Source organism: Bos taurus, chromosome 1 (genome assembly GCF_002263795.3).
Source record: "Bos taurus isolate L1 Dominette 01449 registration number 42190680 breed Hereford chromosome 1, ARS-UCD2.0, whole genome shotgun sequence".
Classification (NCBI taxonomy): domain Eukaryota; kingdom Metazoa; phylum Chordata; class Mammalia; order Artiodactyla; family Bovidae; genus Bos; species Bos taurus.
The window spans coordinates 112,321,956-112,347,959 of NC_037328.1; the positions used below are offsets into that span (position 1 = coordinate 112,321,956).

Consider the following 26,004-nt stretch of genomic DNA (forward strand, 5'->3'; position numbering starts at 1 on the left):
AGATAGAAAAATATCTTCATGGATTTCACGTGCTATTTTCAGTAGTTACAGTATGATTCAGTTGCTAAAAAAGATCATTTCAGTTAGTTACTACATGGTTTAACTTGGTTGAACCCATTCTTGTTCATTGATTTTTAGTTATTTTCTGATTGAAATTCTCTAAAGAAAAGAAACTTCCATCATGACTATTCCTGCTTTTACTAATCTCAAAAAGACAAGGACCACGAAGATCACATATAAGCCTCTGAATAGAATATAATAGCTTTGGTGAAATGCAGTTGGCTCATTTAGACATAGTTCTCCCCAAAATAGCCTAGATGGACTGAATGGAATTTATTGCATTACTAATGTTCTAAAGGCAGATTTCCCAGTAGTTACTTACTCATAAAACTACTTTAACAAAAGGCTACTTGATAGCATAGAATAAACTGGAATGCATTTTTATAGCCAGAGATTTCCAAATCATAAATACATCCATCCCTGTAAGCAAACGTGTCAGAAATATCTGTGAGGCACCCTGCATTTTTATCACCTCTGTGATGGAATACAGCAATTTCATCATGACTACATTCTATCTCTACCTTTACCCTGGTGATGGACTCCTTAGCATATCATAAGCAATCCATTAGTGAGAGGAACTTTGGCATTCAGAAAGGAATGAAGAGAAAAATATCATATGGAAGTTGTTGAAACTGGTTATTTCTGAACAATATGTTATTTACAGCAAATTAAATCCAATAGTTAATTTCAGAACAGTGTCAGTATTGGCAGTTGAAAAGATGATTGCCTAGTAATTTAATTTATCTGCTGATGGTGCTCAAATTTATTTTTTTTCCCTAATAGAAATAAACATTCAACTGGGAATTGAGCTTGGAAAATTCCAGATTGCTGACATTTGGGATATGGTGTGAGACTCATAATTTTAAAGTAAGCCTTTTCTTTTCCTTTTTTAAAGGAAGCCTATGGAAGTAACTGCTTTAAAAATATCTCTTTAAAAATGTCAAAAGGTCGAATTAAAATATTATGCTGTCGATCATTGTCACTATTTTGTCTCTCTTTCTTGTTAGAATGGTAGATAGAAAAAACCAATCTTGATTTTACATTAATCTTAAAAGAATAATGTTATTTGCCTAAATGTTGCATGCGTTTTATTTAAAATTCAAGCAATTAAAAAATTCACAAAAAGGAAATCTTAAAAATGAATTAGGAAAGAAACATATGACGTTAGCTAATATAAGAGTATGAAAAGTCTAATATATGAAATAAATATTGAGTAATATATACACTTTTGTTTTAGAAACAGTGCTTAAGAATCTGGTAAGTCAACAATCAAATCTTGCTATATAGTGTGACATGCATTGTTAAAAATAAAATTTGTAGATGCCCTTGAATTAAATGTTAGTTTCAGATTCTTCTAGCTATAATTTTTAAAAGGAAATATTGCTTTGTATTGATACAAGTTTCTTTGTATAAACTGTTATTAATTTATTGTTAATAAAAGTACCTATGAGCAAAATATCTTGTTAGTCACAAAGAAAACCAGACATAATGGCAGAGATGGGTAGGTACTCATCAAACTTAATTCCACTTTTTGAACACATAGCTAGGTTACATTTCCTGGGCTCCTTTGGCATTAGTACATACATGAGATGGAGTTTTAGCAGATGGAATGTGGGGAGACTGACCTACATTTACCTCTGGTTGGGTGGTTGGTTTATTCGCTAAGTTGTGCTCTCTTTAGGGAGAACCCAAAAGGTCTCCTGTGTATTTCTGTAAAGGGTCTTTTTCTGTTTTTGCCTCCCAAAAGATGTAGAAGATTTCTAAGCCTTAGGGGTAAGTGACTATAGTTACAGAGATAATGCCTGTAAGCAGAGACCCCCACCAGTGATCCACACTGAATTATAAACCTTTGCTGTGGCAAGTTGCACGGACAGAGGGATTTTTTGTTTTGTTTTTGTAGGCAGTTTTATTTTTTAATTTTTTAACAGCTCATTTCTTGCCCTATGCCAAGTTTTCTCTACTTTGCACTATTAACTTATTGGACTAGGTAAATCTTTGCTGTAGGGGCTATGCATTATAGCATCTCTGGTTTCTATTCATTAGATGCTCACAGCACCTGTCCTCCTCCATCAGTGACAATCAGAAATGTCTCCAGTATTCCAAACATCCCCTTAAGGGTAAAATCACCCCTATTTGAGAACTACTGGTCTAATATAGTCAGGTTTCTAATATAGTCAGGTTTATAAAAGAGTTCTCTACTTTTTTATATAATGAGTTTCTGAAAAATTTGAATTCAGAGTCTGAAAGATGAGCAATATATTTATGTTATAAAGAGTTTTGTTATAGAAGACAAATAAAAGGGAGATAAACCTTTTTAACCTACCATTGCGTTCAGTAGCACATTACACGGAGAAGGCAATGGCACCCCACTCCAGTACTCTTGCCTGGAAAATCCCATGGGCAGAGGAGCCTGGTAGGCTGCGGTCCATGGGGTCACAAAGAGTCGGACACGACTGCGACTTCCCTTTCACTTTTCACTTTCCTGCATTGGAGAAGGAAATGGCAACCCACTCCAGTGTTCTTTCCTGGGGAATCCCAGGGATGGGGGAGCCTGGTGGGCTGCCATCTCTGGGGTCACACAGAGTCGGACATGACTGAAGCGACTTAGCAGCAGCAGCAGCAGCAGCACATTACGAGGCTGTTGTTGCAGTAATTTTTCCATGTTTTCAAACTCTGCGTTTTTCCTTCACCACTGAACCCACATTTGATCACCATAAATCCATTGAACTGTAGCTTGAAGTTCAAGCATTATCACTGAAAGCATAGAGAAGGACTTTCATCTGTGTCACAATTTTGTAAGACCTGTGCTTTTTGTTTTTAAAAGGTACATTTCAATCTTCCATTTTCCATTCATTTTTATGAAATGAAAATAAATATCAAATTAATCAAATAAATATCCCTATATAACAAAGATGGCCACAAAGCCAGACTCAAATTGGTGACATTCATTTTAATTTTTTTTAGTTTCATTCTTCTTTTATATTAGATTACAGTTGATTTACAGTGTTGTTAGTTTCAGGTGTACAGCAGTGATTCAGTTCTATATATACAGATGTCCAGTTTTTTCATTCTATTCCCATATAAATTATTAAAAATTATTGAGTAGAGTTTCCTGTGCTATATAGTAGGTCCTTGTTGATCATCTGTTTTATATATTGTACTGTGTATATGCTGATCTCAACTCCTAATTTACCCCTTCTCTGTCTTTCCATTTTGGTAACAATAAGTTTGTTTTTTGAAATCTGTGAGTCTGTTTCTGTTTTTTAAATAAGTTCATTTGTATCATTTTTAAAGATTCCATGTATGAGTAGTAGCATACAATATTTGTCTTTCTTTGTCTGATTTACTTCACTCAGTATAATAATCTCTAGGTCCATCTATTTGCTGCAGATGGCATTATTTCATTCTTTTTATTGGTTGAGTAATATTCCATTGTATATATATATTTCATCTTCTCTATCTATTCCTCTGTCAGTGGACATTCAGGTTACTTCCATGTCTTGGCTTTTGTAAATAGCGCTGCAAAGTACATTGAGGTGCATGTATCTTTTTGAATTACAGTTTTCTTCAGATAAATGCACAGGAGTGGGACTGCTGGGTCATTCTATTTTTAGAACTATTGTTCTTCATAGTGTGTGTGTATAAAGTTGCTCCTCCATATTGTTCTCCATAGTGTGTATGTGGGTGTGTGTAAAGATGCTCAGTTGTGTCTGACTCTTTGAGACATCATGGTCTATAGCCCACCAGGCTCCTCTGTCCATGGAATTTTCCAGGCAAGAATACTGGAATTGGTTGCCATTTCCTACTCCGGGGGATCTTCCTGAGCCAGGCATTGAACCCACATTTCTTGTGTCTCCTGCATTGGCAGGCATATTCTTTACCACTGCATCACCTGGAAAGCCCTGTTCTCCATAGTGGTTGTATCAATTTACATTCTCACCAACAGTGCAAAAGAGTTCTTTTTTCTCCACACCCTCTCCAGAATTTATTGTTCATAGACTTTTTGATGATGGGCATTATGAGTGTGAAGTGATACCTCACTGTAGTTTTGATTTGCATTTCTCTAAAGATTAGCAATTTTCATATACAGCATATTTTCATGTGCTTTTTGGCCATCTGTATATCTTCTTTGGAGAATATCTATTTAGATATTCTGCTAATTTTGATTAAGTTATTTTGATGTTTAGCTGCATGCTAGTTTGTATATTTTGGAGATTAATCCCTTGTCTATTGCTTCATTAGCAAATATTTTCTCCCATTCTGTGAGTTGTCTTTTTAAAAAAATTTTTATTGGAGTATAGTTGGATATACAATGTTATAGATTATACAAGGTTATTGGATATACAAGGTTATAGGTTGTTTTATCACTTTGTTTATGGTTTCCTTTGCTTTGTAAAAACTTTTTAAGCTTAAGTCCCATTTGCTTATTTTCATTACTCTAGGAGGTGGATCCAAATATGGCAAATAATGTTCTGCCCATGTTGTCCTCTAAGAGCTTTATAGTATCCAATTTTACATTTATTTAGGTCCTTAATCCATTTTGGGTTTATTTTTGTGTATGGTATTAGAGAATTTTCTAGTTTCATTCTTTTACATGTAGCTGTCCAGTTTTCCCAGCATTGCTTATTGAAGAGATTGTCTTTTCTCCATTGTATATTCTTGTCCCATTTGTCATAGGTTAATTGAGCATAGGTGCATGCATTTATTTCCAGGATTTTTATCCTAATCCATTGATCTAGATTAATGCTTTTGTGCCAGTACTGTTACTGTTTTGATTACTGTAGCTTTGTAGTATAGTCTGAGCTTAGAGAACCTGATTCCTCCAGCTCCACTTTTCTTTCTCAGGATTGCTTTGGCTATTTGAGGTCTTCTGTGTTTCCATACAAATTAAAATTTTTTAATTCTAGTTCTGTGAAAAATGTCATTGGCAATTTAATAAGGATTGCATTGAATCTATAGATTGTCTTAGGTAGTATAATCATTTTGGCAATATTGATTCTTCCCTCCAAGACCATGGAATTCTGTTTGCCTTCTGTGATTTTCATTGGCATCTTATAGTTTTCAGAGTACAGGTCTTTTGCCCCCTCAGCTGTGTTAATTCCTAGGTATTTTCTTCTTTTTGATACAATAGTAAATGGGATTGTTTCTTTAATTTCTTTCTGATGTTGTGTTGTTAGTGTATAGAAATGCAAGAGTTTTCTATGTATTAATTTTGTATCCTGAAACCTTACCATATTCATTAACAAGCTTTAGAAGTTTTCGGTCAGCATCTTTAGGATTTTCTATGTATGGTACCGTGACATCTGCAAATAGATGCCAATTTCCAATTTGTATTTCTCTTCTTATTCTTTTCTGATTGCTGTGGCCAGGGTTTCCAAAACTATGCTGAATAAAAGTGTCAAGAATGGACATGCTTGTTTTGTTCCTGATCTTAGAGGAAGTGCTTTCAGCTTTTCACCATTGAGTATGATGTTAGCTGTGTGTTTGTCATACATGGACTTAATTATTGTGTTAAAGTAGTTTCTCTCTATGCCCACTTTTTGAAGAGTTTTGTTTTTTTTTTAAACCATAAATGGATGTATGTTGAATTTTATCAAAAGTTTTTTTTTTTTTTGCATCTATTCAATATGGTTTTTATTCTTCAGTTTGTTAATGTGTATCACACTGATTGATTTGCAGATATTGAAAAATCCTGCATCCTTAGGGTAAATCCCACTTCATCATGGTTTATGACTCTTTTAATGTATACTTGACTGATGCTGAAGCTCAAACTCCAATACTTTGGCCACCTGATGTGAAGAACTGACTCATTTGAAAAGACCCTGATGCTGGGAATGATTGAATGTGGGAGATGGGGATGACAGAGGATGAGATGGTTGGATAGCATTACAGACTCAATGGACATGAGTTTGAATAAACTCCAGGAGTTGGTGATGGACAGGGAAGCCTGTCATGATGCAGTCCATGGGGTTGCAAAGAGTTGGACAGGACTGAGCAACTGAACTGAACTGGATTTGGTTTGCTAGTGTTTTGTTGAAGATTTTTGCATCTATTTGCATCAGTGATATTGGCCTCTAATATTCTATTTTTTGTGTGTCTGGTTTTGGTATCAGGGAGATGGCAGCCTCATAGAATGAATTTGGAAGTGTTCCTTCCTCTGAAGTATTTTGGAATACTTTTAGAACGATAGGTGTTAATTCTTCTCTAAATGTTTGATAGAATTCTCCTGTGAAGCCATCTTGTCCTCCACTTTTGTTTGCTGAAGTTTTTAAAATCAGTTTCAATTTCAGACTTGTGATTGGTCTGTTATATTTTCTATTTCTTCCTGGTTCATTTTTGAAAGATTGTACCTTTTTCAAAATTTTCCAATTTCTTTTAGGTTGTCCATTTTATTGGCATATAGTTGCTTGAGATTCTTTAAATCATAAAGAATGATTCTTATGATTCTTTGTATTTCTATGGTAACTTCTATGGCAACTTCCCTTGTAACTTCTCCTTTTTATAGATTTGGGCCCTCTCCCTTTTTTTCTTGCTGAGTTTAGCTAAAATTTTCTAAATTTTATCTTTTTAAAGACCCAGTTTTTAGTTTCATTAACCTTTTCTTTTTCTTTTGTTTTGTCTCTAATTCGTTTATTTTGCTCTGATCTTTACGGTTTTTTTCCTTCTACTAACTCTGGGTTTTGTTCTTCTTTCTTTAATATCTGTCAGTGTAAGATTAGGTTGTTTATTTGAGATTTTTCCTATTTCCTGAGGTAAGTGTGTATCACTATAAACTTCCTTCTTAGAACTGTGTTTGCTGCATTTCATAGGTTTTTGAGCAGCATGTTTTCATTTTCATTTGTCTTTAGGTATTTTTTTATTTCCTCTTTCATATCTTAAGTGAACTATTGGTGTTTGTAGCATATTATATAACCTCCACATGTTTGTGTGTTTTACAGGTTTTTTTTTCTTCATGTAATTGATTCCTAATCTCATAGTGTTATGGTTAGAGAAGATACCTGATATAATTTTAATCTTCTTAAATTTACCAAGGCTTGCTTTGTGGCCCAACATGTAATCTGTCCTGGAGAATGTTCCAAGTACACTTGAGAAGAATGTATATTCTGCTGCTTTTGGATGGAATGAATATTAAGTCCATCTAGTCTAATATGTCATTTAAGACCTTTGTTTCCTTATTGACTTTCTGTCTGGATGATCTGCCCATTGATGTAAGTGGAGTGGTAATGTCCTCCACTATTATTTTGTTACTGTCGATTTCTCTTTTTATGGCTGTAAGCATTTGCCTTATATATTGAAGTGCTCCTATCTTGGGTGCATATATATTTACAATTGTCCTATTCGTTGGATTGATTCCTTGATCATTAGGTAGTGTCTTTGTCTCTTATTACAGTCTTTATTTTAAAGTCTATTTTGTCTGACATGCATGTACAATTGATGTAATTGTGAGCTTTCCCACTAATAATTTTCTTGTTTCTGGTTGTAGCCTTTTCTTTTCCACCTAGCGAAGTTCCTTTAGCATTTGTTGTAAAGCTCATTTGGTGGTGTTAAATTCTCTTAATATTTGCTTGTCTGTAAAGCTTTTGATTTCTCCACTGAATATAAATGAGAGCTTTGCTGGGTAGTGTACTCTTGGTTGTAGGTTCTTTCAATCACTTTAAATGTATCATGCCTCTTCCTTCTGGTCTGCAGAGATTCTGTTGAAAAATCAGCTAATAACCTTATACGAATTCCCTTGTATGTTATTTTGTTATTTGTTTCTTTCCCCTTGTTGCTTTTAATATTTCTCTTTGTTTTTAATTTCTTAACTTGATTAATATCTCAGTGTGTTCCTCCTTGGGTTTATACTGTATGAGACTCTCTGTGCTCCTTGGACTTGAGTGTTTCATTCCCCATGTTAGGGAAGTTTTCAGCTATTATCTCTTCAAATATTTTCTCAGACCCTTTGTCTCATCACCTTCTGGGACCCTGTAATGTGAATGTTGGTATGTTTTATATTGTACCAGATGTCCATTACACTGTCCTCATTTCTTTTCATTCTTCTTTCATTCCCCTGTTGTGCAGCAGTAATTTCTACCAATCTGTCCTCCAGCTCACTTATTCATTCTTCTGCCTCATTTATTCTACTCTTGATTCCTTATAATGTATTTTTCACTTCAGTTATTATATTGTTCATTTCTGTTCTTTAAAGATTCTAGATCTTTATTAAAGCTTCTTGTATTCTGTCAGTCTTTGCCTCTGTTCTTTTTCTGAGATCTGGATCATCATTACTATTACTACTCTAAATTCTTTTTCAGCTAGATTACCTACCTCTACTTCACTTATTCTTCTGGAGTTATATATTGTTCTTTTGTTTGGGACATATATCTCTGCTGTCTCATTCTGTGAGAAAATTTTCTGTGTTTGTGGTCTCTGTTCCTCAGGCTGCAAGGTTGTAGTTCCTCTTGCTTCTGGTGTCTGTGCCCTGGTAAGTGAAGCTAGTCTAAAAGGCCTGTGCAGGCTTCGTAGTGGGAGAGACTGGTGCTTGCCAACTGGTGGGTGGACCTGGTTCTTGTTCTTCTGGTGGGTAGGCCCATGTCAAGGAGTGTGCTTATAGGTGGCTGTTGGCTCAGGATGAATATAGGTAACCTATCTGCTGATGGAAGAACCTCTTGATGAGAGTGAAAGAGGGGAGTGAAAAAGCTGGCTTAAAACTCAACATTCAAAATACTAAGATCATGGCATCTGGTCTCATCACTTCATGGCAAATAGATGGGGAAACAATGAAAACAGTGACAGACTTTATTTTCTTAGGCTCCAAATCTTTGCAGATAGTGACTGCAGCCCTGAAATTAAAAGACGCTTGCTCCTTGGAATGCTCAAACTACTGCACAATTGCACTCATCTCACATGCTAGTAAAGTAATGCTTAAAATTCTCCAAGCCAGGCTTCAGCAATATGTGAACCGTGAACTTCCTGATGTTCAAGCTGGTTTTAGAAAAGGCAGAGGAACCAGAGATCAAATTGCCAACATCCGCTGGATCATCAAAAAAGCAAGAAAGGTCCAGAAAAACATCTATTTCTGCTTTACTGACTATGCCAAAGCCTTTGACTGTGTGGATCCCAATAAACTGTGGAAAATTCTGAAAGAGATGGGAATACCAGACCACCTGATCTGCCTCTTGAGAAATTTGTATGCAGGTCAGGAAGCAACAGTTAGAACTGGACATGGAACAATAGACTGGTTCCAAATAGGAAGAGCAGTACGTCAAGGCTGTATATTGTCACCCTGTTTATTTAACTTCTATGCAGAGTACATCATGAGAAACGCTGGACTGGAAGAAACACAAGCTGGAATCAAGATTGCTGGGAGAAATCTCAATAACCTCAGATATGCAGATGACACCACCCTTATGGCAGAAAGTGAAGAGGAACTCAAAAGCCTCTTGATGAAGGTAAAAGTGGAGAGTGAAAAAGTTGGCTTAAAGCTCAACATTCAGAAAATGAAGATCATGGCATCTGGTCCCATCACTTCATGGGAAATAGAAGGGGAAACAGTGGAAACAGTGTCAGACTTTATTTCTGGGGGCTCCAAAATCACTGCAGATGGTGATTGCAGCCATGAAATTAAAAGATTCTTACTCCTTGAAAGGAAAGTTATGACCAACCTAGATAGCATATTCAAAAGCAGAGACATTACTTTGCCAACAAAGGTTCATCTAGTCAAGGCTATGGTTTTTCCTGTGGTCATTTATGGATGTGAGAGTTGGACTGTGAAGAAGGCTGAGTGCCGAAGAATTGATGCTTTTGAAGTGTGGTGTTAGAGAAGACTCTTGAGAGTCCCTTGGACTGCAAAGAGATCTAACCAGTCCATTCTAAAGGAGATCAGTCCTAGGATTTCTTTGGAAGGAATGATGCTAAAGCTGAAACTCCAGTACTTTCGCCACCTCATGTGAAGAGTTGACTCATTGGAAAAGACTCTGATGCTGGGAGGGATCGGGGGCAAGAGGAGAAGGGGATGACAGAGGATGAGATGGCTGGATGGCATCACTGACTCAATGGACGTGAGTCTGAGTGAACTCTGGGAGTTGGTGATGGACAGGGAGGCCTGGTATGCTGTGATTCATGGGGTTGCAAAGAGTTGGACATGACTGAGTGACTGACCTGATCTGATCTGATCTGCTTCTTGGAAGAAAAGTTATGACAAACCTAGACAGCATGTTAAAAAGCAGAGACATTACTTTGCTGACAAAGGTCCACCTAGTCAAAGCTATGGTTTGCCAGTAGTCATGTATGCATGTGAGAGTTGGACCATAAAGTAGGCTGAGCACTGAAGAATTGATGCTTTTGAATTCTGGTGCTAGAGAAGACTCTTGACAGTCCCTTGGACTTCAAGGAGATAAAATCAGTCGATCCTAAAGGAAATCAATCCTGAATATTCATCAGAGGGACTGATGCTGAAGCTCCAATACTTTGGCCACCTGATGTGAAAAACGGACTCATTGAAAAAGACCCTGATGCTGGGAAAGACTGAAGACAAAAGGAGAAGGGAATTATGGAGGGTGAGATAGCATTACTGACTCAGTGGACATGAATTTGAGCAAACTCAGGGAGAGAATGAAGGACAAGGAAGTCTGACTGCAGTCCATGGGGTTGCAAAGAGTTGGGCACAACTTAGAGTTGGACTGAACAACTGCTGATGGGTAGGGCTGTGTCCCCACTCTATTGGATGTTTGGCCTGAGGCATCCAGCTCTGGAGTCTAGAGGCTGTTGGGTGGGGCCGGGTCTCACTGGCTAAATGGAGCCCTCCAGGATGGCTCATGTCAATGAATAGTCCCTTGGACCTCCGCCACCAGTGTTCTTGCCCCACAGTATGCCACAGCCATCCACTGCCTCCCCAGGAGTCCCTCCAAGATCCACAGATAGGTCTGGCCCCAACTCTTGTGGTTTTCTCTGGGTCCCAAAGCATGTGAAACTTTGTCTACACCCTCAGAGGCAGAGTTTCTGTTTTCACCAGCTCTGTAGAGTTCCTGCACACAAGCCCTGTTGGCCTTCACTCTAAGTGCTCTGGGGGCTCCTCCCCCTAATGCCAGACCCCCAGGCTGGGTAGCCTGATGTGGGGCTCAGAAGTCTCACTCCCATGGGAAAACCTCTCTGCTATGATTATTTTCCATTTGGGGTGTTGCTCACCCAGTATGGGATTTGATTATATTGAGAAAGTGCCCCTGCTATCATGTCTCATGGCCTCTTGCTTTGGATATAGAATATCTTTTTTTGGGTTGAGTAGGGTTGAGTCTTTTTTGTCAGTTATTATTTGGCAGTTCGTTGTGATTTTGATGTTTTTATGACAAGAGGTGAGCTCAGGTCCTTCTACTTCACCATCTTGTCTTTCTTCTAGACCTGTCCTTGATTTTCATTGAACTGTTCACTGTACAGACTGAATGAGATAGATGCTTGTCTGCTGATATACAAAAGCACATTTTACTTTTACTTTCCTTAGTCTTAATTCATTTTTCCTATGCCTAGTTTCTCCCTTGCTGAGTTTATTTCCTCTTTCCCATCTCAATCTCTAGACTAGGCAGTGTAGTGTTTGGACTATTTGTGTGGCTCAGCAGAGGCATCCTCAGGTCTCAGTACTGAGCACCTGATCTTATACACAGACCCCCCTGATGTTTAAGGCACTTTGCTCTCATTGAAGTTGAACACTTGCCTGGGAACACCCTCCATTGGCTCCTGCTTTTGTGGAGAAACATTACAGATAGTTGAATGTCTGATAAAACAAGGATAAAGAGGGCAGAGTCCTTGCTCTTTTAGGCATTTGTCATTTAGAGATGGAAACAGATGCAGCCTCAAGTAATACTTAGAAGAATTGTGTAAAAAAAGAGGGACACTGGAGTGACTAAATTCAAAGTAGAAATACTGGGGTTGAAGTGTGTTATCCAAGTGCACTCTAGTGGAGAGGGTTAAAAGAATATCTCCATCTGAACCAGCAGCACAGATCTGATGGAGGTCCTCTTTTAGAACCCAACTACAAGTATGGTCTTCCTCAATCAAACCTGTGATCAGAGCACAGAAAATATTGCATTTGAAATTCATTTCTCTGAATGCTTGGAAATGGTTTTGTTGAATTAGTGGATTCAATAGATCAGTCTTTGGTTAAGTCTTCTGATATTAGTAGACAGTGTGATTAAAGACCCTTTGGTCAGACCACCAGTGTTGGGATTAAAAATCTGCCATGTACCACTGTGTGACTTCCACCATATAATAATTTAAATTCTTTGCTTCAGTTTTCTTATGTGTAAAAATTGGATCAAGAAACTCTATTTGATAGAGTATTGTGAGAATTATGATCCTAAAGGAAATCAGTCCTGCGTGTTCATTGGAAGGACTGATGTTGAAGCTGAAACTCCAATATTTTGGCCACTTGATGCAAAGAGCTGACTCATTTGAAAAGACCCTGATGCTGGGAAAGAAGATTGAAGGCAGGAGGAGAAGGGGACGACAGAGGATGAGATGGTTGGATGGCATCTAGATTCAATGGACGTGAGTTTGGGTAAACTCCAAGAGTTGGTGATGGACAGGGAAGCCTGGTGTGCTGTGATTCATGGGGTCACAAAGAGTCAGACACAACTGAGTGACTGAACTGAACTGAACTGTGAGAATTAAATGTTAATGCCTGTCATGTGCCCAAAACAGTGTCTGGCACCTAGTAAAGTTCTTGATAATTGTTATCTCTTATTAATATTTATTTGTGATACCTTATAGAATTAATTTATTCTTTCAAGCAGTATACTATAAGAACTGATGATTTTATCTTTAAAAAAATCACATTTGTAATTATAATTTCTTTTTTGTATAGTGACTCAGTCCCAATAAATCTCTTCATCTTTTTGTTGTCGGTAACATGTGACTAGATTTCCATCATTAACAGACTATTTCTAGAGATGCCAATGTCTCAGAAATCATTCTATTGTTTCAAAACAGGAAGCAACTTTGATGGACTATCTTTTTTTCCTTTACTTAAAAAGTGTGTTTCTACTGTTATTATAGAACTTGGGTGTTCATTTTATTTTTCTACTCTCAAATTTTTCTGACTTTTAAAAATAAGAATAAATGCACTCCACAAAGCACTGCAAAACTCTCAAATTCATTTGCTGTTCTTATGCTTTTCTTAGACATGTGCAGTTTTGATTTTCCTCAGCACCTTGAGTGTGAGAGATGGATGGCTAGTGTCTGGAATCTTCTGACCTAGGTTAAAAGGCCTCAAGAGGCATGAACAGACTAGACTCATAAATATCATAAAGTAGTCATATTACAGCCACCTTCTCTATGCAATAGCCCCTTAAAGGTGAACATAACAACTTTATGTAGGCCTCATAAACAGCATCTTTCTCTCCTGGCATAAAAATAACCACACTTTTAGAAAACATTTTTGAAAGAAAAAGATCAGATTTAGAGATTAGGAGTTTTTATCTCAGAGACAATTCCTAGGGAAGGCTTCAAGTTTATGAAGGGTATTATTGCAGAGAATAGGGACCAGCTGTTCTCCATCTCTCAAGAATCCCAAAGAAAGGGCTAAGCCTCAGCATGAAGTAATTAGGTTGGTATGAAGAGGAATTTCCTGATGGTGAGAGTAAAACATTGAAAGGAATGCCTTAAAATCTGAAAGAACTCCGAAAGCAGAATGATTCTCCTGGAGCACTCTCCACATCTGAAACCTACTAAAGCCTTAAGCTTTCCAGAAGTGTGAAATAACACATCTACGTTCCTCAACAGGCATTCCTAACATGCTAAAGGATCACATGTGGTGGTGGTGTGTTCGGTATATATTTTCTATAGATGGTCTGCAGTTTGTACTTTGCTTTCTCACGTGGTTCCAGTGATATAGTCTAGGAGGTAGAATTGTGTCATCTTTGAAATCAGACATATGTGGCAGGCATCCACGTTCTACTGTTTTGATTCAGAGGCTCACTGTGTGGTGTCTGACAAGTTGCTTCATCCCTCTGAGACTTAATCTTCTATAATAAAGGAGGATATGTGTGTGTGTTAGTCGTTCAGTTGTGTTTGACTCTGCAATCCCATGGACTGTAGCCCACAAGGCTGCTCTGTCCATGGGATTCTCCAGGCAAGAATACTGGAGTGGCTAGTCATTTCCTCCTCCAAATATAGGAGGACAGTTAAGGAAAAAAACTAATCATTGAATTTAGGTCACAGATAAAATGCTAGCACATAGTATTTAACATCTATTAGTTAAAATAAAGTATGAAAGTGAAAATGTTAGTCACTCAGTCATGTCCAACTCTTTGCAATCCCATGAACTGTAGCCCACCAGGCTCCTCTGTCCATGGAATTCTCCAGGCAAAATTACTGAGTGACCATTCTATTCTCCAGGGGATCTTCCCAACCCAGGGATCAAACCCAGGTATCCCACATTGCAGGGAGATTCTTTACCATCTGAGCCACCAGGGAAGCCTATATTTATGTATGCACATATACATATGCATACATTAAGTAGGAGTATTTTGTAGAAAAAAAATCCTTATGGGAGACAAAACTTAAATAGATGCATAAGTACATAGTACCTGACATTAAAGTCTTTGTCCTACAAAAATGTCACAGATTCATTTTAAAAGCAAAATGCCACCTGGAAATTTAAAAATTCTCTCAATTCTTGGTCAAAAAGAAAAACCAAAATAAAATGTCAGAATATCTAGAAAATATCATTAATTAAAACATTAAATGTGAGGACCCATGGGATACAGCTAAAACCATGCTTAGAGGAAAAACACAACCTTCGGTGTTTTTATAGATGAAGGAGACTAAATGAATTAAGCATCAATTTAAAAAATTAGTCAAAGACAAGACAATAAACCTAAAGAAAAATTGAATGAAAGAATTCACAAGTTAAAAGCAAAAATTAATGAAACGCAAAACAGAAAAACCCTAAGCCTGAAAAATTAATTCAAGAACTGGCTCTTTGAAAAGCTAGTTAAAAGGAGAAAAGCACAAAATAAGAAATAAGGATGGGTAAATGTTAAGTTGTACAGACTATTTTTTAAATCTTCATAGTCTCAATTTTCCCCACCTGCAAAAACGGGGATGTTTATAATAATGGCTTCATAGAGTCATGGTGAAAACAAGGAAATTAATCCTTATAATGGATTTATCAGAGTATCTTGAAATGAGATAAAGTTTCAATAAATGATAGTTCGTATTTTCATTATTAAAAATTTTCTTCTCCCCCCACCCCCCAAAAAAGAATGGATAAATGACGATACAGAGGAAATGGAAATAATTGATTCTTGTTCAACTCAAAACTGCAGTGAAATGGAATAATTTTTAGAAATAGGTAAATTGCTAAAACCATGCTCAGAAGAAGGCCATTTATTCAGAGTTCATTTACAATACAAGAGATTGATGAAATTTGTTTAAAGCACTAGTGATTCCTTATGAGATCACTAGCATTTAGATGCAATTATAAAGGTAAGAAAAAAAGGAGACAGAAATTTAAAAGAAAGAGGTAAATTAATGTTTATAAGCAACAATTTATATATTAAAACCTAAGAGAATCAATTAAAAAATTCCTATTGACCATAAAGAAAATTGGTAAGTTGTTTGTATACAAAATTCATGTTAAAAGTATGGTGGGAAAAATATATTAATAATAACAATGAATAAGTATTTTAAAAAGGAATAATCTTAAGAAATGTGTAAGAATTTTATGAAGAAAATTCTAATACACAAAAGAAGGCTTGAATAAATGGAAAAGTACCTGCTATTCTTGGAAGGAATATTAAAAAGCAGAGACATTACTGACAAAGGTCTGTATGGTTTTTCCAATAGTCATGTATGGATGTGAGAGTTAGATGATAAAGAGTGCTGAGTGCTGAAGAATTGATGCTTTTGAACTGTGGTGTTGGAGAAGGCTCTTGAGAGTCCCTTGGACAGCAAGGAAATAAAACACATCAACCCTAAAAGAAATCAGTCCTGAATATTCATGGGAAGGACTGATGCTAAAGCTGAAGCTCCAATACTTTGACCACAGGATGTGAAGAACTGACTCATTGGAAAAGACCCTTATGTTGGGAAAGATTGAAGGCAGATGGAGTAGAGGATGACAGAGGATGAGTTGGTTGGATGGCATCACCGACTTGATGGACATGAGTTTGAGCAAGCTCCAGGAGATGGTGATGGACAAGGAAGCCTGGTGTGCTGCAGTCCATGGGGTCGTAAAGAATCAGACACGACTGAATGACTGAGCTGAACTGATTCTTCAAAGGGAAGACTGAAAATTACAATGTTTCTTGTATCTCCAAATTAATCACTCTACTTAATGTAAGTCAATTAAAAATAATAACAAGTTTTTCCTTTTCTTTCCTTTCCTGTTTTTGAACTAAGGGATTTGAATATTTAAGAGGAAAATTAAACATGCCATAATAATCAAAATAATTCTGAAAATAAGAGTAATGAAGAGGAATAAGAGATGCAGATTTTAAAACATTTAAAGCTAGAATTTTTATGTTTTTAATTTTTATTTTATATTGGGGTATAGATTTACAATGTTGTTTTAGTTTTAGATGTACAGCAAAGTGGTTCAGTTATACATACACATATATTCATCCTTTTTCAGATTGTTTTCCCATATAGGTTGTTTTCAGAATATTGAATAGAGTTCTCTGTGCTATTCAGTAGGTCCTTGTTGATTATCTATTTTATGTATAGTAGTATGTATATGTTAATCCCAAACTCCTAATGTACTCCTCCTTCCTCTCTGTTCCCCTTTGGTAATGATAAGTTTGTTTTTGAAGTTTATGAGCTTGTTTCTGGTTTGTAAATATGTTCACTTGTGCCATATTTTGGATTCCACATATAAGTGATATCATATACTTGTCTCTCTGGCTTACTTAGCGTGAATCTGTAGGTCCGCTCATGTTGCTGCAAATGGCATTGTCTCGTTGTTTTTAATGGATGAGTAATTTTCCACTGAATATATGTACCTCATCTTCTCTCTCAATTCCTCTGTCAATGGACATTTAGGTTGCTTTTGTGCCTGGCTACTATAAATAGTGGTGTACTGAACATTGGGGTGCATGTATCTTTTCATGTTACGGTTTTCTCCAGGTTGGCGTCCAGGAGTGGGCTTGCAGGGTTGTATGATATGGGAGTTCTATTTTTACTTTTTTAAGGAACCTCCATATTGTTCTCCATAGTAACTATACCAAGTTACATCCCCACCAGCAATGTATTCTCCATACCTTTTCCAGCACTTATTGCTTGTAGACTGTAGAATTTTTAATGATGGACATTCTGAATGGTGTGAGGTGATACCTCATGGTAGTTTTGCTTTGCATTTCTCTAACAATTAGTGATGTTGAGCATCCTTTCATATGTTTTTTATCCATCTGTATGTCTTTTTTGGAGAAAGGTCTATTTAGATATTCTACCCAGTTTCTGATAAGGTTGTTTGTTTTTCTGATATTGAGCCACATAGGCTGTTTGTATATTTTGGAGATTAATTCCTTTTTGGTTGTAAAGCTGGGGTATTTAAACCAGATTGTTATTAGGGCATGAAGAGGCAGATCATTAGTAAAAGCTAGCAAGTCAATAGATTCAGTTTTAGATCTTGACGGAAGTTTGGGTTACAAAGGTGTATGTAGTTGTCAAAACTCAATGAATGTATGGTTAAGACCTGTACATTTCTTGCACATTGTATGTAAAGTTTATTTTGAAAGAAAAAAATCCATGAAAATGTATTAGACTTTAGTCCAAAGGCATGCTTACTAAAATATTTGGTTTATGTTTAATATTTTTTATTGAAGTGTAGATTTACAATGGTGTGTTAGTTTCTGATGTACAGCAAAGTGATTCAGAAACACACACACACACACACATATATATGTAATTTTTCAGATTCTTCCCCATTATAGTTTATTACAAGATACTGAATATAGTTGCCTGTGCTATACAGTAGTACCTTGTTGTTAAAGCATTTGGAGCAAAGTGCACTGATTGATATCTGCAATTTATTTGGAAACAAATCAGAAAATAAGATGGATTGATGATTGACTAGCAGATTGCAAAAATGAAAATTTTGTAATTAGTAAAATTATCTCAACATTGACGTGAGCTTAAAATTTTCATCATGTATAGTATACAGAGAAATTTAGAATAAACTAAAGAAACTGTAGGATGTTTAGAGCACAACTTTCATTACAGAATGAAAGACTTCTGTCTCCGTAATAGTTTCAAGAACCAGAATGCCAGTGGGAAGGGTTGGTTGTGGGGAGCAGAGTTGCTCCTGGGGTGAATTTCCCAGGCTGTCTAGGGTGTCCTGGTGTCCTGACCTGTAAGGCTGCCCAGAAAGTTGGCTCCACTACCTGTGAGAGTTCTCTGCTGGGCAGAGGCTTTCCAGCCAGCAGCCATGTGGGTTAGCAAGGGGCGATCTGATCCCCAGGGGCTACACGTATTTAAAGGTCTAGGAGAAAAATGCGTCACTGTATCAGAGTGTATGTTGTTCAGGCCCAGAACGGTTCTGCTGTTCAAGCATGATGACTATTCACTCCTTTCAGTTTTTTGTTAAGTTGCTCTTTTTTACCTTAAAAGAAGTTATATCAGTTTATTCAGGAGTTTTGGGTAGTTCATAAAGTGCTATTATTTAACTATTTGTCTTATGAGGTTTTATGCTACTCAACCCTATATTTATATTTCTCAAAGACTGCATGGAGTGGGTGTTTTGGAAGGAGCATTGTTCTGCTGTTCTGTGTAGAGTTTGGAAACAGTGGGGTTCCAGGGAACTCAGCCCAGCTCCTGGCAGTTGTCACTTTGCTGCCAGGTGGAAACAGCCAGGTATCCTCAACCTTAAAGACGTGCTTAGACTCTGATGGGTAAAATGGGGCTCTTTTAGTTGCAGTGTGGAAGTGGGAAAGGGTGTATACATTTTGGTGGAAAAAGGGAAATATATTTTCTGAAATTTGAATATATGAGGACCTTATAGTTTTGAGCTTCCAGGGCTTCCCTGGTGGCTCAGATGGTAAAGAATCCACCTGCAATGCAGGAGACATGGGTTTGATCCCTGGGTTGGGAAGATCCCCTGGAGAAGGGCGTAGCAACCCACTCCAGTATTCTTGCCTGGAGAATCCCATGGACAGAGGATCCTGGCGGGCCGCAGTTTATGGGGTCTCATAGAGTCAGATATGACTGAGCGACTAAGCACAGCATGTAGTATAGTTTTGAGAGCTCTCAGGGAGGGAAAAGTGTTAAAACATTGTACAGCATATGATTTAAACTGATATATCTTCTCAGTATTTCTTCATTGAAAATATTATATCTCATGTCACGCTTTTGTCTCTTGAAAACTTTGCATTTGAAATATGGAAATGCTAGTGCAAAGTTTCTGAGAAAATCCTTTCTTGTCTTCTGGTTTAAATGTACTTCATTGACAACACTGTGGGCTTTTTAAACCTTTTGCCTGCCTGAGCCCTATTGGAAACAGCACTGGAAAGCTTTCAGTGATGAAGGTCACCCAGCTCTTACACAGAGTTCCCAGTGGGCATTATTTCCATGAGGTGTGAGGTATATAATTAGCAGAGAGTCAGCAAATAAGATTTTAAGGAATGTGATTATGGAAGCAGAAGAGTCATTTCAGGCAAGTTTGTAATATGTGTTTCAGGAAAGGAGCAGAAGTCAACCAGTGAGGGCCTGGACCACAGCCCTGATTCCAGCTGCCTTAATACCCTCGTTAGAAACTCAGATTTCAAGCTCCCAAGCTCCAGGCCTCATGTGCATTTCCTTGTCAACAGGTGCCGTGCTAAGTGTCTGGCTTGACCTACCACTCAATTCTTGTAGGTCTTATCTTCATTTTACAGATAAGAAAACTGAGGCCAAGAGAGTTAATCGTGCTAAAGTGTAATTCTCAAAAAGATAAAATCAGAACTCATGGGCAAATATAAAAAGGAAAGGAAAGGGAAAGGGTTAGTTGTTCAGTTATGTCTGACTCTTTGCGACCCCATGGACTGTAGCCTGCCAGGCTCCTCTGTCCACGGGATTGTCCAGATAAGAATATTAGAGTGGACTGCATGCCCTTCTTCAGGGGATCTTCACGACCCAGGGGTCAAACCTGGGTCTCCCACAGTAGAGGCAGATTCCTTATCATCTGAGCCACCAGGGAAGCACTAATATAAAAAGGGCAAGGTATAAAATATTTTATTGAATTTATTAGTTAAGGAGAGGAAAAGATGTGATGAATTCAAAGAGCTTGTAAGAAGCTAGTGTATTTGTTGGTAACTTAAAGAATTGTTAGGGTGAGATTGCAGAGTTAAACATATGAGATCTATTAATCGCCCAGCCATGTTTGACTCTTTGTGACCCCATGGACTGTAGCCCACCAGGCTCCTCTGTCCATGGAATTCTCCAGGCAAAATGCTGGAGTGAGTTGCCATTTCCTTCTCCAGGGGATCTTCCTGACCCAGGGATTGAACCCAGGTCTCTTGCATTGCAGGCAGATTCTTTACCATCTGAGCCACCAGGAAAGCCCCTAGAGTTAGATATAGAACTAATAAATGTTCAGCTGGCCCTTGATTTAGAGGGTTATCTATTTTACTACATGGAAATTATTTGTATCTCTACTGGACAAAAAAACTACAAGTTCGCAAGTAAATTTTTTATGTATGGAAACTTTAATCAATAGTAAAAATGAGATGAACTAAGTACAGGTCTTGACACTCCTTGGGTGATCCTTTGTCCCCCGTGATACTGAAAGAATCTGCCTCCACTTCTTTGCTTTCTTTCCGAGTTTGGAGAATTTTTCTGACAGTAGCCTGCCCCCAGGTCCTGCAATATTAGTTAGAGGAGCAAAGATTTGAACCCCTGTCACTGTATGAACCAGCCTTGGTAGTCAACTCTTTGTAATGATTCAGTAATGTTAACTTGTTTTTTATTCATAAAGAATGTTGGAATCTATCAGGTCTGTGCAGATAATTATCTCTCATAGCCAAGGCATCTCTGAAGCACAAGGGTTCTCTGGATGGCAAAACCATCTGAATCAATCAATAAACATCAATCTGAAGTAATAGCACCTTTTATTTCTACATTAGTGGAGACTGCTGAGACCACAGACCTCAGGAACATGAACATGGCCGTGAGAATGACATTGAGCATCTTTTCACGTGCCTGTTGGTCCTCTATATGTCTTTTTTGGAAAAATACCTGATACTTCAGCCCATTTTTAAATCAGTCTTTTTTTGTTTTGATATTGAGTTGTATGCGTTCATTATCTATTTTGGATAGTAACCCCTTGATTACAAGGAAGCAATGTATGGCCCAGGGAATATAGCCAATGTGTTATAATAACTATTTATGGAGTATAATCTATAAAAATATTGAACCACTGTAATATACCTGAAGCTATTATTTTAAGTAATAACCATACTCCAATTTAAAAAATGGCACTTAAATGGCACCTAAATTTTTACTTCTGTATCTATAGTAAAACATTTGAGAAACAGAAAGGTTTAGGCAGGGAGCATATTCTATAAACTGCTTTGCAAGGTAGTGACTTGAAGTTTAGGGAATGTCTCTTGGAATAAGAAATAGATAAATAGATGCTGATATTTGGGCATTCTCCTGCCAACCTTCTTTCTTGTTTTACATTTGAAGTAGGCTAATAATAGGGGGTTTCCAAACTGGGTTCTCAGAAAAGGGGCTCTCATGTAATCACTGAACACGTCATGTCACCAGGATGAGTCATGAATGCCAGGAAAATAGCATGAAGGTTAGAGGTTGGGAGTCAGGAGGCTGACCCTAAGTTAGGAAAAACAGAAAAGTCACTTCACTTTTCTGTACATTAGCTTGTTTCTTCCTATATGTGTGATCGCAGCAGATGGGAGTTATCTAAGCTTTGTAAGCACGGAGAACACTATGGTTACAGGAAACAAGAAAGAAACAGATGTGGAAGGCCCTGCCTTCTTGCTACCCCGTTGTCTCTTTTCCTTAGGGGAAGAATCAGGGCTGACGACAAGATCTGGAGGGCCCAGTGCAAGATGAAAATTCAGAAATGCTGTTCAAAAAATTAAAGAGTGGCATTAAATGTGCTATGAAATGTTTTCCTTTAGAAATATTTGATGACATTAAGTGTAAAGGTATAGTTGTGACACATGAGCATTAGCATAAACTTACAAACTGCAAAAAATATTTCAGGTGCCATAATTTTATGTAATATAATATATAATAACACTTTAATAATTTCATATCTTTATTGACCATAAGATTATTTTGGCTCGCTTTTCTGCAAATTATACATTAGATCATCAGAATTTATATTTTAAGCAATTTCATTTACTATAAAATTGACAGCAATGTTAGTCACTCTTGACAAATGCAAGATTGCAAATAATTTTTGATAATTTTTAAAAATATCTTTCTGCCAATGTAACTGTTACTGGAGAATATGAAGAGTATTTGATAGGTGGTGACAGTATTAGGACACATTTCCAATAAATTTATATAAAAACCCATCAAAACATAAATTTTAGCACATCTGGAGCTGATTTTCTAGAGAAAGAATAAAGATTTAACTCTCCATACAAATCAATTCTGTGTAAGTCTGAATTTAATTTTAAATGTATATTTATACAATGGCATTTCAGTATTTCTTCTGACATTTTTGGTAATTTATGGAAGTTGTGCAAGAAATCAAAAGTAGCTTTACAATTTGTATATATTTCAAAATTTCTGTTCTGCATCCTATTGTCTTATCTTCATTTATAAGAAAAATTTTTATCCTCTTCTTAATATTTGATTCATCCAAAGTTTCCTGTGAAAATATTGTTATTTTCCATCGAACATGGCAATCTTTACATTTAATTTCTATTTCAAAACCTGTGAATAGTTTGTCTTGCAAGGTTGTAGCAGTTTTGAAAACAGATTTCACAGTTTACTGCTGAAACTGTCCACTTATCCACCAGCAATTCATCCAGGCATGCCTGCTGCCATCCCTACTGGCATTCTGTGCCCAGGTCCTGGTCCTTACCTTCCCCATCCTTACACTCTGTATCTCTGGACCATTCCAGGCCCTGCTGTGCACTCAGGACTGACTGCTCTGTGGACGCAGTCTGCAGTGCCGGGAGCCTGAGCTTGCACAGCCACTGACTGCTGGAGGACCACTGCAGTTCAGATGTGCTGCCTCCCTTACCACCTCTGCTTGTGTGGATGCTCCACCATTCCATCACTGCCGACAAAACTTAAGTTCAAAGATAAAATTATTAAGAATTACAAGGCACTGAGAGCAGAGAGTATTAAAACAAATATGAGGTCCTTCTCAGCTTGGAGTCCTAAGTGACTATACAGGTTGCATGCCTGGTAAGCTCGCCCTGGGAGGAAGTCTCAGGCTCTGTAAATACACATGACAAACCTCACTTACCAGCTCTCTCCAATTCATTTCCCATATCATGAGAGCTCAATTCTGATATTTTAATCAAGAAGCCATTATTTATTGTGTAGGTAGATGAGGATAAACCTACAAGGCTAAGAATGAACTGTCAAAAATGGGAAAAGTCAGAAGAGTCTGATGCCAAGAAGCCAAGAGAAGAGAGGATTTCAAGGAGGATAAAGTAATTGGTGGTGTCAAGTGGTACCAAGAGGTCATCAGGTAAGGGAAATCAGGACTAAAAAATTTCCATTGACTTTAGCAACACGGAAGTCGCATGATCTTAGTGGTCTTCAAAATAAATTGTTTCAATGGAGAGATGCAGGCTGAAGCCAAATGAAAATTTGCATGGAAGAATGAATAGAAGCCAAAAAATAGACTCCTGCAACCCCTTTTCTGCTGGGGCCTGAGGGTCAACAGATACGAGCCTTCTACTTCAGCAGTTGCCAACCTTTTTGACACCAGGGACTAGTTTGGTGGAAGACATTTTTTTCCACGGTCTGGGGTGGGAGGGATGGTTTCAGGATAATTCAAGCACATTATATTTATTGTGCACTTTTTCCTAATCTAATGCCACTGCTGATCCAACAGGAGGTACTGGTTCATGGCCCAGAGGTTGGGGACCCCTGCACTTGAATTGACCCAAGTTCCTGCTTCTCCATCATCATAGTGCCACTTTCTGCTCTGAACTACCCTTCCCTTTTGGTAACATGAAGAAGGGATCCCAGAGAAGGAGATCAGGTAGTCTGTAATCCTTTGTTGACTCTTGTTAGTCTTGATACATTTCACATTTTGGTTATCTCAGATTGGATAAATCTTAATACATTCTGCTGCAGTTTGCTAAACTGTTTAATTGGAGTTTAAATATATAAACCTTTCCACATAGCAACTCAGTCAGCTAATAATAGAGGAAAGTTAGTCAGACCCACCACAATGACCACCTTACTTTGGTCTCATTGACAGTTCCCCTTCTTGAGAATTAATCAAGTACCACCCTGGTCTGGGTCTCCATCATCTCCTGACCCTTGTTTGGATTTTTACAATATAAGTATCTCTGCTTCTATCTTTGCTCTCAATCACAACAACCAGAATGATACTTTAAAAATGTTGTCAGATTATGTTAGTTCTCTCTTTAAAACTTTCCTTTGGTTCTGTGTTTCACTCAGAGAGAAAAAAATCTGACATCTTAACAATGGCTGATAAAGCCCTCCCTATTCACCTCTCACCTCTTCCCTTATAGCTCACTTCCTTGTTCATCTTGCTGGAGCCACATCAAGCCCTTGTTTTTCTTCAGTCCTGCCAGGAAAAGCCAGCCCTAAGATCAACCTAATTATTAACCTTAGTCAGCCCTACTTTTTCTTTTTCCATAGCATTTATTATTACCTTTCTAAATCATAACTCTGGGAGGGCAGGGATCTTCTTCACTGAAGTTTTGCAAGTGCCTAGAATAGGGTCTGGCCCACAGTAGGTACTCCACAAACATCTTTTTTAAAAACAAAAATTTCGAAAGAACAAGATGGTGGAGGTGTAGGTGGACATGGAGTACATCTTTCTCCATGGATACATCAGGAATACACCTTCACACACAGAAGTGCATGCAGAACACCAGCTGAGAGTAGATAGGAGTACCTGACCAGCGGAAAAGAAAATATAAGACCACGCAAAACTCAGTAGGATGAAGGAATTAGGGGGAAAAACAGGAGTGTCAGTAGAACTGGACCTACCTTTGGTGGGTGGGGGAACTGAAGCAGGAGTCTGATCCCCACATCGGGGCAATTATCTGAGTCAAAGGAGAAACATTTAAGGCCGAGAGTGAAACAGCTGATCTGTGGGAGCCTAAATGGAATGAGAATCAGACAGTCCTTGCCGCAGCCATACATACCCCAGACAGGGATGCAGGTCCCTAGAAGGTGCAGTGGCTGGGAGCTGGAGTTTAGGGATTGTGGAGCAATCCCAGGGCTAGGGCTGCTGTTGACTGTGCAGATACAATCAAGGGGATGTGAGGGAGGAGATCATGGTGGGGAAATGCCTGTGGAGGAAAGCCAAGCAGCCATGGAAGCAAGGTGATACTGCTGAGTCACATGTACGGGGTGGAGCCATCATCATAGCCTCTTCCCGCATAGGCCAGCATCAGCAGCTGAACAATAGAGAGGCTGGCCTATCAAATGCCTGACACACTGAACTACAGAGTAGGACCCCACCCAGGGTCCCCCTTTAAGTGCCCAACATGCCAGTCTACAGAGTAGGACCCCACCCAGGGGGGCTCCTCTATGTGTCTGATGTGGAACAGAGAAGGACCCCAGACAAGGGAGCTGTCTAAGTGCCTGAACAGCCAGAGCTATGGAGAAATACTGGCCAAAGAGGCCTTCTGATTGCCAGCTACAAGAGGCTTGAAAAAAGACTGATAGGGCCATAACTCCTGTGGTGGAGGCAGTCTATGTCCCTGCACACTTTGCACTGCCAGGGTCCCCGCAAGCCAAGCAGCTGTGTTACCTTCAGGCTTAGCCCTCACTGGGGCAGAGCTGCCACAGGCAAAAAATGTCTTG

At 38.0% G+C, this 26,004-nt stretch overlaps 1 long non-coding RNA gene across 1 annotated transcript in view; it reads left to right on the forward strand.

Moving 5' to 3' along the window:
* LOC100847501 (uncharacterized) overlaps positions 1–26,004 on the forward strand; it is a 58,485-nt gene that overhangs the window by 14,738 nt on the left and 17,743 nt on the right. Inside the window, exon 2 of the long non-coding RNA XR_003035903.2 lies at positions 844–927. This is a non-coding gene — a long non-coding RNA (uncharacterized lncRNA). The remainder of the gene's footprint in view (positions 1–843; positions 928–26,004) is intronic.